The following is a 17,493-nucleotide window of genomic DNA, read 5'->3' as shown; positions in this document are numbered from 1 at the left end:
AATATTACAGGGATTTACTATAAATCCCTTGCAGGGACAGAGCTTGCGATAAAGCTCTGTCCCTGCGGATCCCATCCGCACTCTAGTCGCGGTATTTTCGGAAAAAATAACTAAGAGCCCGCGCATGCGCCGACCGACCACCGCTACTACCCCCCACCGACGCTAAGCCCCGCCCCCGCGATCGCGGACCCCCGCAACCCCCCCTCCCTTCATTACACTTATCTGCATCCTCCTGGCCTCCGGTGATCTTCTCCGGGCTTCCCGATCTGGTGATCTCCCATACTGCACTGGGGCCCGATCACCTGATGACCGGGCCCCAGTGTACTATGGGAGACCAGCTGACCGGAGGGGAGCCATCACCGGAGGCCCGATCACCGGTCCCTGGATTCAGGTAAGTAAAAAAAAAATGTTTAATTTTTTTTTTCTTTTTTTTACAGTAATCAGCTTGCGATCTGCTTAGACCACACAGCTGATTACTGGTACCGGCTCCCGCCTCTGCTCTCCCCGTTAGAGCAGAGTGGGAGCCCGGTAACCGGGGGAGACCCTGGATAACGCCACCTCCAGGTGGCGTTATTATCACAGGGCTTCCCCCGGTATTTTTTTACAATTTATTTTTAGTAACTGTGGTCGGATCACATTTCCCATTACAATTATGGGAAATGCGATCTGCTTTACTAAAAATAAGTGATACTGGGGGTTGGAGTAGAATTTTACTAATTCTACTCCAATTGCCCTGTAATAACTACAGGTGAAACTAAAATAATGTGAAAAGGGTGTGAAAACACCCTTTTTCACTTTATTTTAGTAAAAATAATGTTAATAAATAGAGCCCACTGTCACATACATTTACATACGTACTGTAGTACACATATACACACAGTCACATACATTTACATACGTACTGTAGTACACATATACACACACCTATATAGTCACATACATTTACATACGTACTGTAGTACACATATACACACACCTATATAGTCACATACATTTACATACGTACTGTAGTACACATACACACACATATATAGTCACATACATTTACATACGTTCTGTAGTACACATATACACACATAGCCACATACATTTACATACGTACTGTAGTACACATATACACACACCTATATAGTCACATACATTTACATACGTACTGTAGTACACATATACACACACCTATATAGTCACATACATTTACATACGTACTGTAGTACACATACACACACATATATAGTCACATACATTTACATACGTACTGTAGTACACATATACACACATATACACATATAGTCACATACATTTACATAAATACTGTAGTACACATATACACACACCTATAGTCACATACATTTACATACGTACTGTAGTACACATATACACACACCTATATAGTCACATACATTTACATACGTACTGTAGTACACATATACACATATAGTCACATACATTTACATACGTACTGTTGTACACATAGCTACACACATATAGTCACATACATTTACATACGTACTGTTGTACACATAGCCACACATACATCAGGCTTGCCGACATTTAGCTCCCACTATCTGGGAGGGGTCTTTCGGACTTACACAGCGGGAGGCAGGATGCTGTCAAAGGGGGCGGAGCCCACAACTGATGCATCATTGGGGTAGAGCATGGGTGTGTGGCAGCGTGATCGTGTCATCACGGCTCAGCCCCCCTTCACAATGCAGACATTAATGGCATTGTGCAGCAGGGGATGGAGCCACGATGACGCGATTCAGCGTGAATTGCTCCACCGCCTCCCCGCTGCTGGGGTTTATATTTTCAACTGCGGAGGGGGTGGTGTGGACACATCATCGGGGGCCAGGAGGCTTGCTTGCCTTCCCAGGGGGACGGGAGCGGCACCAGATTTTCTGGAGGCTCCTGGCCGAATAGGGAGGGCAGACAAGTATGAATACATAGGGCGGTATTCAATTGTTTTAGCGGTCCGGATCTCCCGTCTAAAGTGAGAGGTGATCTTAATACTTTTCGTGCTGATCGCGCCCAAAGTGGTCGGGTTTAGTCGCGTAAATCGGCTTCTTCCGATCAAAGTGCTGGGTGTGATTGCGAAAAGTGTTTTTTGGGCGCCCAAACAGGACACTTTTCGCCCATTTCAGCTGGCACACCCCTGGGGCTGCGAGCTGAAATGGCGCACTGGCAGCTGATCACGCCTGACAGGAGCAACAATTGAATTGCTCTGTCGGGCTTGAAGGGGGCTGGAATCAATTGAATCCCGCCCATACTGTCACACACATATGCAGTAACACATTTATACACACGTATACTGTCACACACATATATGTGTACAGTCACATTTATTCATACAAAATTATCACACAGGTATTTATTTATTATTACCAGTTATTTATATAGCGCACACATATTCCGCAGCGCTTTACAGAGAATATCTTACCATTCACATCTGTCCCTGCCCCAGTGGAGCTTACACTCTATGGCCCTGATTCAGAGCCGGACGCAAGTGGCTGCTCGTTCGCTCCGAGCGATGTTTGCCCAACTGCGCATGCATAGGGATCGTAATACGCATGCGCGAACCACTCAGTGCGGCCGAAATTCATGTGCTCGCAAAATAGTGAATGCCTGATAATTTGAGTGACAGAAAGAGGCGTATGTGGGTGGTAACAGGGGAAGGTGCTTGAAAACGGGGAGTGGAGATCCGATCGCAGGCGTGCTTAAAGGTCAAAACGGGCGTTTTATGGGTGTGCATATTTAAAACAGCAGCGTCATTGACCACGTCACTGGGTTATTTTATAGCCAGAACTGCTCGCAAAATTGTGGTAGCAAAAACCAACCACAAGAATAGCGAGCAGTTCATACGCTGGTCGATGTACCCGATTAATCTAATAAATAGCGGACATGACGTAGGATGCGAGCGGCCAGGGGGCGTAGTTTCCCAAAAAATGACCGCAAGTTTTGTACGCTCGTTCAGACCTAGAGGCGTGAACAGACCGCAAACAGCGAACGGTTCATTTGAATAGCCACCCCTATTTTCTAGACGAGCGAGCGCAAATAGCGTCCGGCTCTGAATCAGGCCCTATATTCCCTATCACATGCACACACACATACACACTATGGTCAATTTTGTTGGGAGCCAATTAACCTACCAGTATATTTTGGAGTGTGGGAGGAAACCGGAGTGCCCGGAGGAAACCCACGCAAGCACAGGGAGAATATACAAACTCCACACAGTTAGGGCCGTGGTGGGAAACGAACCCACAACCTCAGTGCTGTGAGGCAGTAACGCTAACCATTACACCGTCTGTGCTGCCCCACATATACACATACAAACACATAGTAACACACATGCATAGTCATCACATAGTCGCACATACATACTGTCATCACAGTCACACACACATACAAACAGGCATCACATAGTCACACACACACACACGGTCACATATACGTACATACATACATACAAACAGGCATCACATAGACACACACACACAGTCACATATATGTACATACATACATACAAACAGGCATCACATAGTCACACACACAGTCACATATACATACATACATACAGGGATCACATAGTCACACACACATACGTACAGTCACATACACATATATGCATACATAGTCGCATACACTTACATACATACAGTCATCACATAGTCACATATACATGCATAGTTGTATACATACATACACACATACATACAGTCATCACATAGCCACATACACATACATACAGTCACATTCACATACATACATACAGTCATCACATAGCCACATACACATACATACAGTCACATTCACATACCTACAAATAGGCATCACATAGTCACAAATACATACAATCACACACATATATACATATAGACATTAGAGTTCTCCCTTCCACTTACATTAAACTCTCCCACTGTGACGTTACTGGCTGCAGCTCCCCCACGCTCTCTCCCATCATGCTGCTCCTGGCCCTGATCCAGTGCCGTGTAGCTCCGCCCCCTACTAGGACTCCGCCTTCTGCATTCATTTCTTCAATTGACCTCAGAGTCAGATTATCGCTGCGCTTGGCTTTAGTTTAGCTGTGATCAAGGGCTTGGGGGGAGGCTTCTGAGAAAGGGAGGGCACGGGGGCACTTATCAACTACCCCCTGTGCCCCCTCCTTAATCCGGCTCTGGCTCCATTATGTGAGTAACACAAATGGAGCGGGTGGCCCAGCAGCATCCTCTGCCCGTCTCCAGCCATTCTATCAGCTTTTGGCTGCAGGCAGATGGCGGCCCCCAAGGACTGACAAAGTAGCGGCCCTGGGGGCAGATGGCACCCTGCCCCATGGCCCATAACGCCACTGGATGAAACTGAATATCAAAGACACAACAGCTGCCAACAGAGAATGACTGTCCTGCCAAAGTGGAAGCATAACGCTGCTAGGAGAAATCTAGACAAAAGAAAGATATAGGACCTCATTCAGAGCCGGTCGCACAGAGCGTGCGGTCGGTCTGAATGAGGGGAGGACCTCTTGAATTTTCAAGACGTCCTCCTTTGCGGTGGTAAGGCTGTGCGTCCACCTAAGGTGATGGTCGTGATGGTCAAGACCATCGTGACCATCGGGCTTACGACGAGATCCTAGGGTAGGGTCTCCCTTGTCGTAAGCCCCGGAGAGCTTCTGGCTCTGTCTGAGCCGGTAGCTCTCCACTGACATCACTAGTGATGTCAGTGGGGCCTCCCCCAAACAGCAGGCGTTCCCATGGGAACGCCTCCGTTTGGGCTGCCATCCACCCGGCCCGCCTTCCAAACGGGACGAGCTGTCAATCAACATCGACAGCTCGCCCCCTTTGGATTGAGACCCGCTACGACCGGCGCTGTCGGTCGTAGCGGGTCTCACGCATGCGCACGACGTCGCCGTCGTGCGCATGCTCTGTGGGGGACCATCGACCCGGTCCGAGCGCATCGGCGCTAACGACCGGGTCTGAATGACCCCCATAATCCCCTTCTGAGACTGGAACTGGAAATAATGACTCTAACATGGCTGACAAGCCCTGTTTCAACAATGATCACCCATGTCAGAGACATCCTCCCTGGAATACAGGCAGGGAGATAGAAACACCAGTGTAAAGTAGACAAATGTAGGGGTGAGGAATAATGGTTGTGGACCTATGGACCCATCTACTAGGAAACTCAATAAAGTAAAAGAGGAGTAAAAAATTACTCCACTTAAGGGTGTGAGATATTATAGATGAACTGAGACACAGGTATAGAAGCAAGCAATGTTTTATTACTATAACAGAAGTAAACAGTTACAGGGGTATTCAATATGGGTGCGATAACATCGTTTTTGCGTTATTATCGGAGCTATGACGTCATTATCGCAGGTTTTAGTTTTACACCGTATTCAATATCAAAGACTTATCGCAGTTTTGAAAAGTCTGTGATAAAAAACGGGGATAAGTTTTCACCATTGAATAGGTGTCGAAAAAAAGTGCAGAATTGGGGTTTAGGGGTGCAGGCTTAAAAAAAATAGCCTGCACCCCTGAGAATGACATTTAAAAAAGAACTGTGTCAAAAAAATGTAAAAAAAAAAAATAGGGACACCCCAAAAAATAAATTTAAAAATTGGGGTGAAAAAAAAAATTATAAAAAATTGATTAACAATAGGGAAATAGGTTCAGGGCTATTCTGCAAGTATGCGGCAGGTGTTTTCTACAATAGATTTATAGTGGCAGGTGCACAAATGCAGAATTTTTAAAAACTTACTTTAGGGACATCAAAATATGCTAGTACCCATTTTCATGTACCCCAAATTTGATGGGACCACTTAAAAAAATGAAAAAAATAACCTTAGTGCTCTTCTGCAACACTTCTTCAATGTCGGGAAAAAAACACCTGCTGCGGCTATTTAAATCCCCGACTTTCAATTAAAGGCTAAAACGGGGGTACCCATAGTGTTCCCCCATATTTTTACAACTTTAGGGGGGTCTTACAATTATTTTAAGGAAAAATTCGTAACTTTACGCAAATCCAACTTCGGAGTTTCCCGTTCTTGTTAATTTTATATTGAATACGGGGATAAGCGGGAGCGCGCATCATACTTTAACGCAGGTAAAACCTCCGATATGAAACGTTAACTTCGACAGTGAAGTTAACGTTTCATATTGAATACCCCTCTTAGTCTCAGAGCAGGATGAAGGCTCTAGGGGGTCCCTGTCATGTGTGTGTGTGTGCGTGCGTGTGTGTGTGTGTAGGTATAATAAATATATATATATATATTATATATATAACCACAGCTGCTCTAATACAACCACTGGCTGCTCTAATTAGAAGCTGCAGATAAGACGCAATTGTCTTTTTAATTCAGTAAAGTTGTGATGCATAAAGCGAACCTTGGACGTGCTCTGCAGTTCTATACAGATAGCATGGCGCTGCACTTGTAGCCTTCTGCCAGTGCAGCAGTGGGTGGCTTCTGCTGGGACAAGAGCCTTAACTAGACTGCCCTCCAACCCTCAGTGCACCGCCAGTGTACAATATGCAACACAGTGCCCCGTCAGTATACAGTGTGCCACACAATGAATCCCCATATGCCACTCAGTCCCCCAGGTACACAATATGCCAAAGTGCCCAATGCATAATATGCCACCAAGTGCCCCCTAAGTGCACAACATGCCACTCAGGGCCCCCTAAGTACATAATATGCCACTCAGCACCCCAAAAGTACATAATATGCCACTCAGTGCCCCCTAAGTACATAATATGCCACTCAGTGCCACCCAGTAGATACACAGTGCCCCCTAAGTACATAATATGCCATTCATTATGCCTCAGTACATAATATATCACTCAGTGCCTCCTAAGTACATAATATGCCAGTCATTATGCCTCAGGACATAATGTGCCACTCAGTTTCCCTCAGTACATAATGTATCACTGAGTGCCCCCTATGTACATTATGTGACACAGTGCTTTCTTTTCACCTCTTTCTTTATGCCAGCATATCTTATCCTCTTCTAGCTTTTGTTTTATTTCTTCATTTCCCAGCTGCTACTCTTCCCACAGGCTCCTTGCAGTTCTCCTCACAGGCTGGACTGGCTTGGTCCTCGCTTTTTAATGAAGAAGACGCTGATGCTTTGGAGGATAATATACTGTCAAAGTCAAATAATTGGTTATGATTGTTGTGCAGTTATTATCTGACGATCTAATCGTCTGTGGTCTGACGATGTGTTTCCACGACGCTACTTTGTGTCGCGCAATCCGATGCGCTAAACTGTGTATTCACAACACACATACACTGATGCACATAACGCACACACATATAAGTGTATATATACACGGACGCTCATATGCGTACGCACATACTCACACATGGACGCTCATTTGTATATAGTTGCTATTTCAACACACAGACGCACATATGCGGACGCATATGTGCAAGATGGTTCCCACACATTATAGTTAATAACCATTATTATTAAAGGTATTTTTAGCTAATAATTATGATGTAAAATGTACTTAAGTGAGATCTAAGGTTTAGAATATAGTGGGCATGTCATGTTTGGTATCATACTAAATCCCTGTTTATTTGAAGACATCCGTATCTATCGGCAAAGAAGTCACCTCATGCGTCCGCTAGTTATGGATGATAGGGAGTTAATTGCTTAGAATGTTATTACATATGTGCAGTGTTGTAGCTAGTATTAACCAGTTATTCGGCGGGAAACTACACAAAGAGACTGTTGGAGAACTGAGCCCTGCCCCTGATGACACCGTATGAACTGACCAATGACCAGATCATCCAGAAGCAAGAACCAATTGAAACTTGTCAACTAGTCCCTTTGACTCTGAACTCTGTAAGGTATATAGGCTGTGTCCTGATCCCAGTGTTAAGACATCCTCTTTGATGATCACAGGCTTCTGGATTGATGACTGTATACTGGGACCAGTGCGCATGCCTATGTATCGGCTTGTACTATTATTGATTGCTTTTTACTCTAATTGTTAAATCTTTCACCGTGTTACTTTTTCTTTACATAAATAACTTTGTGTGCTTTGGAACCATAAGATTGGACTGGAAAGCAATTCTTTCTTAAGCGACTTGCAGCGCTAAATAGCTACTAGCGACTATTAGGAATCAATAATCCCCGCGTCTAAAGCTGCCTCTCCCAAGTAGGACACTGCTTCCTTAACATAAGAGCTGGTTGTCAGCTGTTCCCTGGAAGCTGCTGGAAGAGAAATTTCCAGTGTCTTCATCCATTCCTCAATGGTCTTAGAGACCCAAGCTGTAGCCATAGCCGGTCAGGTAACGGCACCCGACAGAGAATATATTGCTTTAAGACAGGCTTCAAGTTTCCTATCTGTGGGACAATTAAGCGAGGAAGCAGAAGGTATAGGCAATGTGCCACTTTTAACTAGATGTGCCACATGTGCATCCACTGATGGAGGAACCTCCCATTTAGTACATTGATCAACTGGAAAGAGGTATAAGGCTTCCACATTCCTTGTAATATGGAACTTCCTATCTGGCAATTTCCATGCTTCCCGCATGAGATCCGAAAGGTGCTCAGACTTGGGAAACTCAGGCTTTATAACCCTCTGGCGTTTAAACCCTGGAGCCTTTCTTTGCACTGGCTCCTCTTCGTCAATGTTTAGCACAGCCTTGACTGCCCTAATTAGATAAGGGACATCTGCAGGTGGAAAACGGTCTTCATTGTCTGAGGGTGATTCCTGAAAGAAACCCTGCGTATCCCCCCCGTCATCAGAAGATGTACCAGAACCTGAAGGCTGAATGGTGTGTGAAGCCGACCTCCTTTTGGACTTTGGCTGTACTGGCCTAATCATCTGTTTAGGCTGCTGAAAAGCTGGTAACGACGAAGCCACATTCTGACTTGAATTAGCATACATGTCCACCCAGGATGGATGCTCCGGGGGGGGGGAACATAGCAGGTTGCAAATGCTGAGAGAGCCCCAACATTGCGGCTGGCCCAGGGGCTGCCAATTATATCTGCAACCTGTGCCATAATCAGGGAAAAGGAAGCCCACGGGGTCTCCTGCCCAGAAGCTGGTAAATTTGACTGATGTGGAGACTCCTTGACACAGCGGTCACATAACCCATCCTGTATGAAATCCTGTTGGGACAACCCCGCTTTACAGGCTATACATGATACAGCACAGGAGTCTCAGCCACCTGTCTTTCAGCTTCTTTGGACATAATAATATATCTCTTAATGTGCAAAGTCTGAGTACAAATGTGACAATGTTTCACACCCAATATACACACCTGCCACAGAGGGTTAAATGAGGGGAAACAGCCGTGATAGATTATGACTGTCAGCTATTCAGATAAAGGCAGCATAACTCACAGCAGATTTCAAAACAGTCACATATAGATACATAGTTTGATATACATATTATAACCATATGCACCAAGCTCTTTTAGCCACTAGCACATAGCCATACATGACACGCGGATAGTCTTCCGACTGAACCAGTATCCAGGTCGGGGGAGGGCCCGCCCCGCCCTGGGATAGCATACCTCCCCTCATGCTGTATGGATCCACCGGGCACAATGACATGGCCGCCGCCATCAAGTCCCTGGCTGTCAGGATCCCTCAAGTCCCGGTGGTCTAGTGCTGGAGACAGTTTCTACATGTCTCTGCACAACAGGGTCCTCCGGCGGGTCTCCTACCGCTGGCTGCACGGACTGCCACACCCAGTCCCCCCTGTCAGCGGTCGCAGGGAACCCCTTACCTGCCATCCCCGATGTTTTCCAGTTGCAGTCCTGGGCTGGTTAGGCCCGCCAAAAGTACTAGCCTGACGCTAGAGTTGCGGCCCAGCGGGAGAACACGGAGCGGCAGCACGAGAGTCTATATAGATGCTAAGCTGCTTCAGGTCTCCCCTCCGTCAGCCGCGCACTGCCACTCGGAGAAAAAAGAAAAAAAAAAACTTGTTTGGGGACTGCTCCTGCACCAAACAGCAAAAAAACTGGGGTATGTATGGAGGAGGACCCAGTGCATCCTGGGAGCTAAAGCTTGTTGACTGTTTGGTGCCTGGATCACTCCAGCTACATCCCAAGGTAATTTCTGTGGACCCTATGGAACCCGAAGTAGAAAACATGCCTAAACTCATGTGAGTTTGCAAACTCACCCAAACTCGAAGCTTGGTAAATTTACCCCATTGTGTTTTGTTTTAAGGGATTAGAACACCAATTCTCTTCTAGCGATTCATGCAATTTACTTGAGAGCTATTTGAACGCACTTTGCCATTCAGTTACATTAACATTTATTTTAAATCATACATTTCTCAGCAGTCAGTTGAGCCACAGCAGCAGTTCTTATGGGGAAGTCTGGGCGTTAAATTATAGCAGCCTGAGGTGCCCACCCTTGCTAAAAGTTTTTATTTTGCTAATGGAATCGGAAACCAGCACCACAGCAGCCCCCGCGACTAACTTTTGCCACCAGCTGCCAGAGACTGGATAGGCTGAAGTGGCGGGGAGAGATGTCTGGCGCCTGGTCCCCAAGCGAAGCAGAGGGAGATCCGCTAAGCCCCGCCCCCAGTTATTCCCCTGGTTATCAAGCTAGTGTATTGCAGCTAGCACTGGCTGGAAAGGCAGGCAAAGCTTTGACTGCACTGGTCAGACAGCGCAGTGCTGTGACTAGTGCTATCTTCCTATTGGTCAGGATGGCCCTCACCAGGGGCGTCGGCCGAGGGGGGGCGCCGTTGCCGCCCAAAGTCAGTTCTATCCCTGCTGCCCACCCCAATGATTTCCCAGCGCTGAGTATACACATACACACTGAGTCTGTCACAATCACTACAGAGTGACAGACTCAGTCTGGATCTGGCAGCGTGACTCCTTAGTGATATGTGACATCACACACCATGCGTGCTTTGATAGAGAGGACACATGCCTAATGGCAGCATCTACATGCCCTTCACAGCAGGGGTCAGGAGGCGGTCAGGGCACGTGCTGCAACGCTGACTCCGTCGGCGGGGACCTGCGGGGTTGAGGACTGAGCAGGCAGGGGGAGTGTACAGCAGCGTGAGGACTTGAGCCGGGGAAGTTGGGTTCTGTCTGTGATGGGGTGATGGGGGCTGGCTAAGGAAGGTGATGTGGCTGTTCATTTTATAAAATATAAAGATTTATTTGCAAAACAAGGCTTTTATCTGCTCTATGAATACACCCCATTGTGTGAAGTAAAGTGTAGGACGCTCAATGGCTGATTCAGCAGAGAAAGGGATTGCAATGCCGCACACAAGCCGCACACAAGCAGCACACAAGCACCACACAAGCACCACACAAGCAGCTTTGCATTTCCCTCCATGCCAAAATGCAAATGCAGCAGAAGGTGGCTTGACACCTCCTTGCTGCATCTGCGATCCCAGCGCTGTGACCGAAGTCGCAGTCTGGGATCACCATCGCAACCATCGGTCGCGATGGTTGCATCTTTGATCAGGCTTCGGTAGCTGAATCTTTTGGCAACCTGCCTAAATCCTGTCATCCTGCAAGGCCAGGAAGTCTGGCTTTCTCCGCACCGCCCCGCAAACACCTCTGCCTGTCAAGCAGGCAGAGGTGGACCTGCGTGCAATATTGCAGGACCTGCTCTGCACATGCGCAGAATGTGTCCTGCGCAGATTCAAAAACAAATGAAATCGGCGATCAGAAGCGCGCTAATGTGCACTGTTGAATCAGGCCCTCTGTGCATAGTAAAGTGCCGGACAAAAGGGTAATTTAATCAAACTCCTCAAAACAAAATAACTGACATATGGGAAATGTAACTTCTATTGACCGTTTAAAAACAAGTCATGTTCTAGTTAGCCAAAACGATATAACTATATATACAGAAAGATAGATATATAATACAGAGAGATACAGAGAGAGATATAATACAGAGAGAGATATAATACAGACAGATAAATATAAATGGATTGGTGAAGCAGCTATATAATGCTTACCTTATTAGTGGCACCTGGCTACTCAAGCCCAAAAACAAGCTACCTAAAAAAAATAAGCCCAAAAACAAGCGACAAGCAACCATCAAAAAAACAAGCACCTTGAAAAAAAAAACAACAAGCCTAATTCCGCTTGTTATAAGCGAACTTGGCAACTATGGGCCTGATTCAGAGCCACTCGTAAGCGGCAGCTCGTTCGCTCCGAGCGATGTTTGACCAACTGCGCATGCGTACGGATCATTATACGCATGCGCGAACCAGTCAGTGCGGTCAAAATTCATGTGCTCGCAAAATAGCGAATGCCTGCTAAATTGAGTGACAGAATGAGGCGTATGTGGGTGGTAACAGGGGAAGGTGCTTGAAAACAGGGAGTGGAAATCAGAACGCAGGCGTGCTTAAAGGTCAAAACGGGCGCTTTATGGGTGTGCATAATTAAAACAGCAGCGTCATTGACCACGTCACTGGGTTATTTTATAGCCAGAACTGCTCGCAAAATTGTGGTAGCAAAAACTGACCACAAGAATAGCGAGCAGTTCATACCCTGTTCGATGTACTCGATTAATCTAATAAATAGCGGACATGACGTAGGACGCGAGCGGCCAGGGGGCGTAGTGTCCCAAAAAACGACCGTACGTTTTGTTCGCTCATTCAGACCTAGAGGCGTGAACAGACCGCAAACAGCGAACGGTTCATTTGAATAGCCACCCCTATTTTCAGGACGAGCGAGCGCTACTTGCGTCCGGCTCTGAATGAGGGCCTATGTCCCTCACCCAGTCTTCGAGCAGGGGAGTGGGCACACTGAATGAGTGGGGCGGATTCCATTTTGAAGTCACCCTCACTCACTCCAAAAAAACACTCTGTTAAGCCCCCAGCCCAGCCGTGTTATGCAGTGTAGTAGTAATCACTGCTATAACCTGAGGCAAGGCAATAATACCAGATCCTGCCTGAGTAGCAACAAATGGCGGGGCTGCGCTTGTAGACTCCCGCGCTATGGGAGTAGCGGGATGCGGCATTCTCCCTCTCAGAACATAGAGGAGGGATGAGCAGGCATCCTATGTGTGTGACAGCCATGGCTCTCACACTGCCCAGCAATTTTCTCACCACCCCTGCTAGTCAGGGATAGTGGTTATACTCACCGCTGCTGCGGCCGGGATGCTGGGCTGAGGGGGCTGCGAGAACACCCGGGCACAAGCCAGTGTCAGCTGTGGCGGGTCCTCGCAGGGTCCAATGACTCCATTGTGTGCCCCCTCCTCAGGGTCACCGGACATAGGCTGCAGTAGTCGTGGTGGTGCCCTTCCCGGCGGCTCCCCCGTAGCAGGCAGACTGCCACAGCAAGCAGTCTGCCTGTCCTCAGTAAAAAGTGATGAAAAAATATAAATATTAACAAAAAGGCTGGAGACAGCCCCATGTGCACCGGCTCTTCTCGGGTACATTTATAAAACTGGGGCTGATGGGGCATAGAGGGGGAGGAACCAGTCACACTTCTAAATTATTTAAAGTGCCAGGCTCTACTCTACCACCGTCTATACCCCATTGTCTACTCTCCAGTGTCCCCTAGTGGATGAATGAGAAATGCATAAATTCTTTCCTGCGCATGCGCTGTACGCTAAAACTCGCTTTTTGAGTCCATTTGGTGAGGTCCACCTGATACAGAATCAGCCCCATAAACCTCAAAAGAGTTACCATAAACAGCCATACACAAGATAAATGTACTGTGGGATGGTTTTTAAATATTTTTTTTTGTGCTAACAGGCCTCAGATGTCTGATTTCGGCTATATCGCTGCCAAGAGTCCTCCCCCCCTTATTGTTTTGTTATTCTGACGCATTTTTGCCAACTTTATAACTCCATGGCTTTTACATCTGGCAACTTCTATCTGTAACATTCTAAAAATATGGCGACTTGCATCGCAACAAGTTTTGATCTGGAAGGCTTCTGGTGATTTTGGGGCACACTTATCACAATCCGCATCTCAGATGCGAATGGGATGTGATAAATTCGCCAAAAATCACAATGTGATAATTGAATGCATGGCAAGGATGTATCAAATATCTCATGCAGGGATAGAGCTTGCAAGAAAGCTCTGTTCCTGCGATTCTCGCCCCCGCACCTCTCAGGGTACCGGGACAACAAGCATGGTATCCACCTAACAAGTAAAAACCAGTTCCAGGCTTGACAGCATGGGTTGTTTCCCATTATTAAAAAGGGAAACTGGCAGCATGGGGTCCCCATGTTAAAGCAGAAACCGGACCTCTTCAGTGCAGGGCTAAAGCCTCTATGTAGCGCAAAATTCAATTGATATGAATGGGCCATTGCCACAAACGGGAAGAATATAGCACCATGCTAAATGGAGCAAGCAGAGTCCCCAAAACTGCTCCACAATGCAATGGCAATGACTGCAACTGGCTATAGACACATAGGGCCAAATGTAATAGGGTGAGAGTTTAGAAAATGTGAGAGTTTAGCAGTAACCTCTCACATTACATGAGTTTTATCTTCAAAATGGGAAAACATCTGAATGAGATTTTAAATCGTGAGAGTTTTTTAAGTCTAAAAAAACATGCAAGTTCCCTCTGTTACTTTGTTTTTGGACTGTATTACATTGGTTTAGTTTAAAAAGTGTCAGAAACTCTCACTTTTCTAAACTCTCACCCTATTACATTTGGCCCATAGGGTCTGATTCAGAGGTGGTCTCAGAAGTGCACGTAGCAGCCTCTATTGGCCATTACCTGTCTACGACTTTATGCAACTGCTGCTACAAAACGCTGTTCCTTGTTTACATCCGTGCGCCACCATCAGTCCACACCATCGAAACTTGCACCAGCCAAATGTCAGGTGCAGTGTCTCCATCTGACTACGGCCTCCTTTTTGCTTTACTAGCCCCCTCCCAGTTACCGCCGAGGAACGCCCGTCACTTTTCCACAATATTTCTGATACTACGCACTTTGATTGCAACAGCGCCGTAAACTCTGTAACGCATGCGCCTTCAAGGTTTTGAGCATTTTTTTTTGCACATGCAGAAAATTAAACAACTGCATGTACACCGGTATTGTGCAAAGCATTGCACACTAGTGACAGCCCTTAGGTTCTTCAGTGTCCTAATCAGAATGTGTGGGGCGACCGCCTCATTCTTCTGCTTAAATACCAAGATAAACCTTTGCATCAATAACTTAATAGGCTCTCTTGATATTACCGTCTGTAGTGTAAATAATCTAGATTTGTATCTGTGCAATCCTCATGGTACTTTGATGGTTGCTATGATAACCGTAACCTTTCCACTTTAAAACATCAAAGCTGAACATCTCAGAGACGGAGGCTCTCACAGCCCTGAACTGTACAGGTTACTTAGGACAAGGTTTGTTTTCTCTCCCAGTTCTGAGCTGGATCGTCATGGAGATTTTTCATTATTAACAATGTTTGAAAGATCTTGTAGACTCTTCTTCCACCATTATATTATTATCATTTAGTTATCACCATAAAACATGACACACGACTGAGACGTCTATTTATCAAAAAGCAAAAATCCCTTAATCCTGAAGAAACAGATTGCTGGATTTTGGGATTTTTCGAGATGCGCGGTTAGGTTTTTCCTGAAATACATACACACCCAAACTTAGGGGTTCCGAGTCGACTCGAGTCCCAGTTCGGAATCACTTTGGCGTTCCGAATTGGACCGAGTCCCTGTTCGGTTATGTAGTTGGTTCGGAACTCGGATTTAAAAACCGAACTCGGGTCTTGGATTGCATGCACAGGCCCAAATTACATGATTTTAGCTGTTTTATCGATTTTTTTTACCGATTATTATTATTTTTTTTTTCATTAAGGAATCCAAAGTCAAACCAAAATCGAAACCCAGCCAAAACACTTGAGGATGGTTTTGCCAAAACCATACCACAATGTTAAATTAGAACCAAAACATGGAGGTCTGCGCACACATCTCTAAGGGTTTGCCTATTTACTAGTGAAAGTTATTGCCGGCTATCTCCAGAGATAACCTTCGCCCCGGGGCATCCTGTGATTTAGCATGGGGAAGCCTATTAATCATGGACAGTAGCCCCCCCCCCCCAATGGCCGACTACAGAGAAAAAATGCTTTTTTTTTCTTGCAAAAATCTGTTTATTATTTTCAAAAACAACAAAACAGCAATACAAAATACAATAACATCGAGATGCGTTTTACAGTGATTCAGCAAAACAAAATTCCAGTGCATTTCCAATTAAAATATATCAAAATACAAAATATAGAATAAAGATGGAAATAGCTGAGTCAATATACACAACCTAGCAATATCAAATAAAAAAAAAAAATCAAATATCAAAGAAAAAATAAATAAAGAAAAAAGGGGGAGAGGATAGGAAAGGGTCAATAAGGGGAAAGGGAAAATAGGCAATACCAGAGTACACTGATAAAAAGAGAACTTCAAGCGGGGACAGATAAACCTGTATACATCTATAGTGTTATCCACTGAGCAGTGGTCAATCAAACAGTAACAAAACTGGGATCCAGTCAGGATGCCGACGGTCGAAATGCAGACCGCAGTCATCCCGACTGTTTATTTCCGGCAGGGGTCTAATGACAGGCGTTGAAATCCCGATGGCCTGTCATTTTACCTACACTGGGAGCCCGACGCCCGGCATACCAAACGAAGGTAAGCCGGGCGGCGGGCGCGGCGGAGGGTTAGGGGCTCCGGGGGGGGACTTAGGGATAGACACCCCCCCGGGAGGGTTAGTGTTAGGCTAACGAAAGGAGGGGTTAGGGTTAGGCACCCCCAGGGGGAGGTTAGGGTTAGGCATCCCCTAGGGAGACTTGGGTTTAGGCTGCAAGAAAGGGGGGGGTTAGGTTTAGGCACTTAGAGGGGGGGTTAGGGTTAGGCACTTAGGGGGGAGGTTAGGCTTAGGTACCCCTAAGGGAAGGTTAGGGTTAAGGAGGGGAGAAGATTAGGGTTAGATAGTCTACTTACCGATCGGGATTTGGATGCTTGCCGATCTTCTGCTGTTGGGATTTGAACCGCCGGGCATACATCCGGCGGTTATTCACACCGATCCCACAAGACTAGCTAAGACATATTGTGATATAAGAACCAGGGGGTTGTTTCAAATACTTTCAATATAGTAGTTTGCATGGAGGAGTCGAGAGTGGATATAAGGACCCCATTTCTTATAAAAAGAAGTGACTCCCACCTCCAATGCCGGAAACAGGGCTTGCCTATCATAATAAAGTGGCTTAAGTAGCAATTACTTATTTGGCTATTGTGATAATAATAGTTAGCAAAGGTATAAACGATTTTTCTTGTGTCCCCAATTGCCATTTAGAAAATTCAGCGCAAAAGCAAAACAGCTGGATCCATTAGGAAATGACAATGAAAAATGGAATTAATAAAGTTCATAACTTTGCCCCAAAACTTTTGAATCTTTGGACATTGCCAAAAATTATGATAAAAAGTTGCATTAGGGCGCTTACATTTCAGGCAATCCCTTGACTCCTCTAAAACCATGTGTCATCTGAGAGCCTGGGAAATGTAAATACGGTGTATAGTTTGAATATGAACCTCCTGTAGCCAAGAGCA

Source organism: Taudactylus pleione, unplaced genomic scaffold (assembly GCF_031769625.1).
Source record: "Taudactylus pleione unplaced genomic scaffold, aTauple2 ptg000502l, whole genome shotgun sequence".
NCBI classification, from domain to species: Eukaryota; Metazoa; Chordata; class Amphibia; order Anura; family Myobatrachidae; genus Taudactylus; species Taudactylus pleione.
This window is presented reverse-complemented; position numbering follows the sequence as displayed.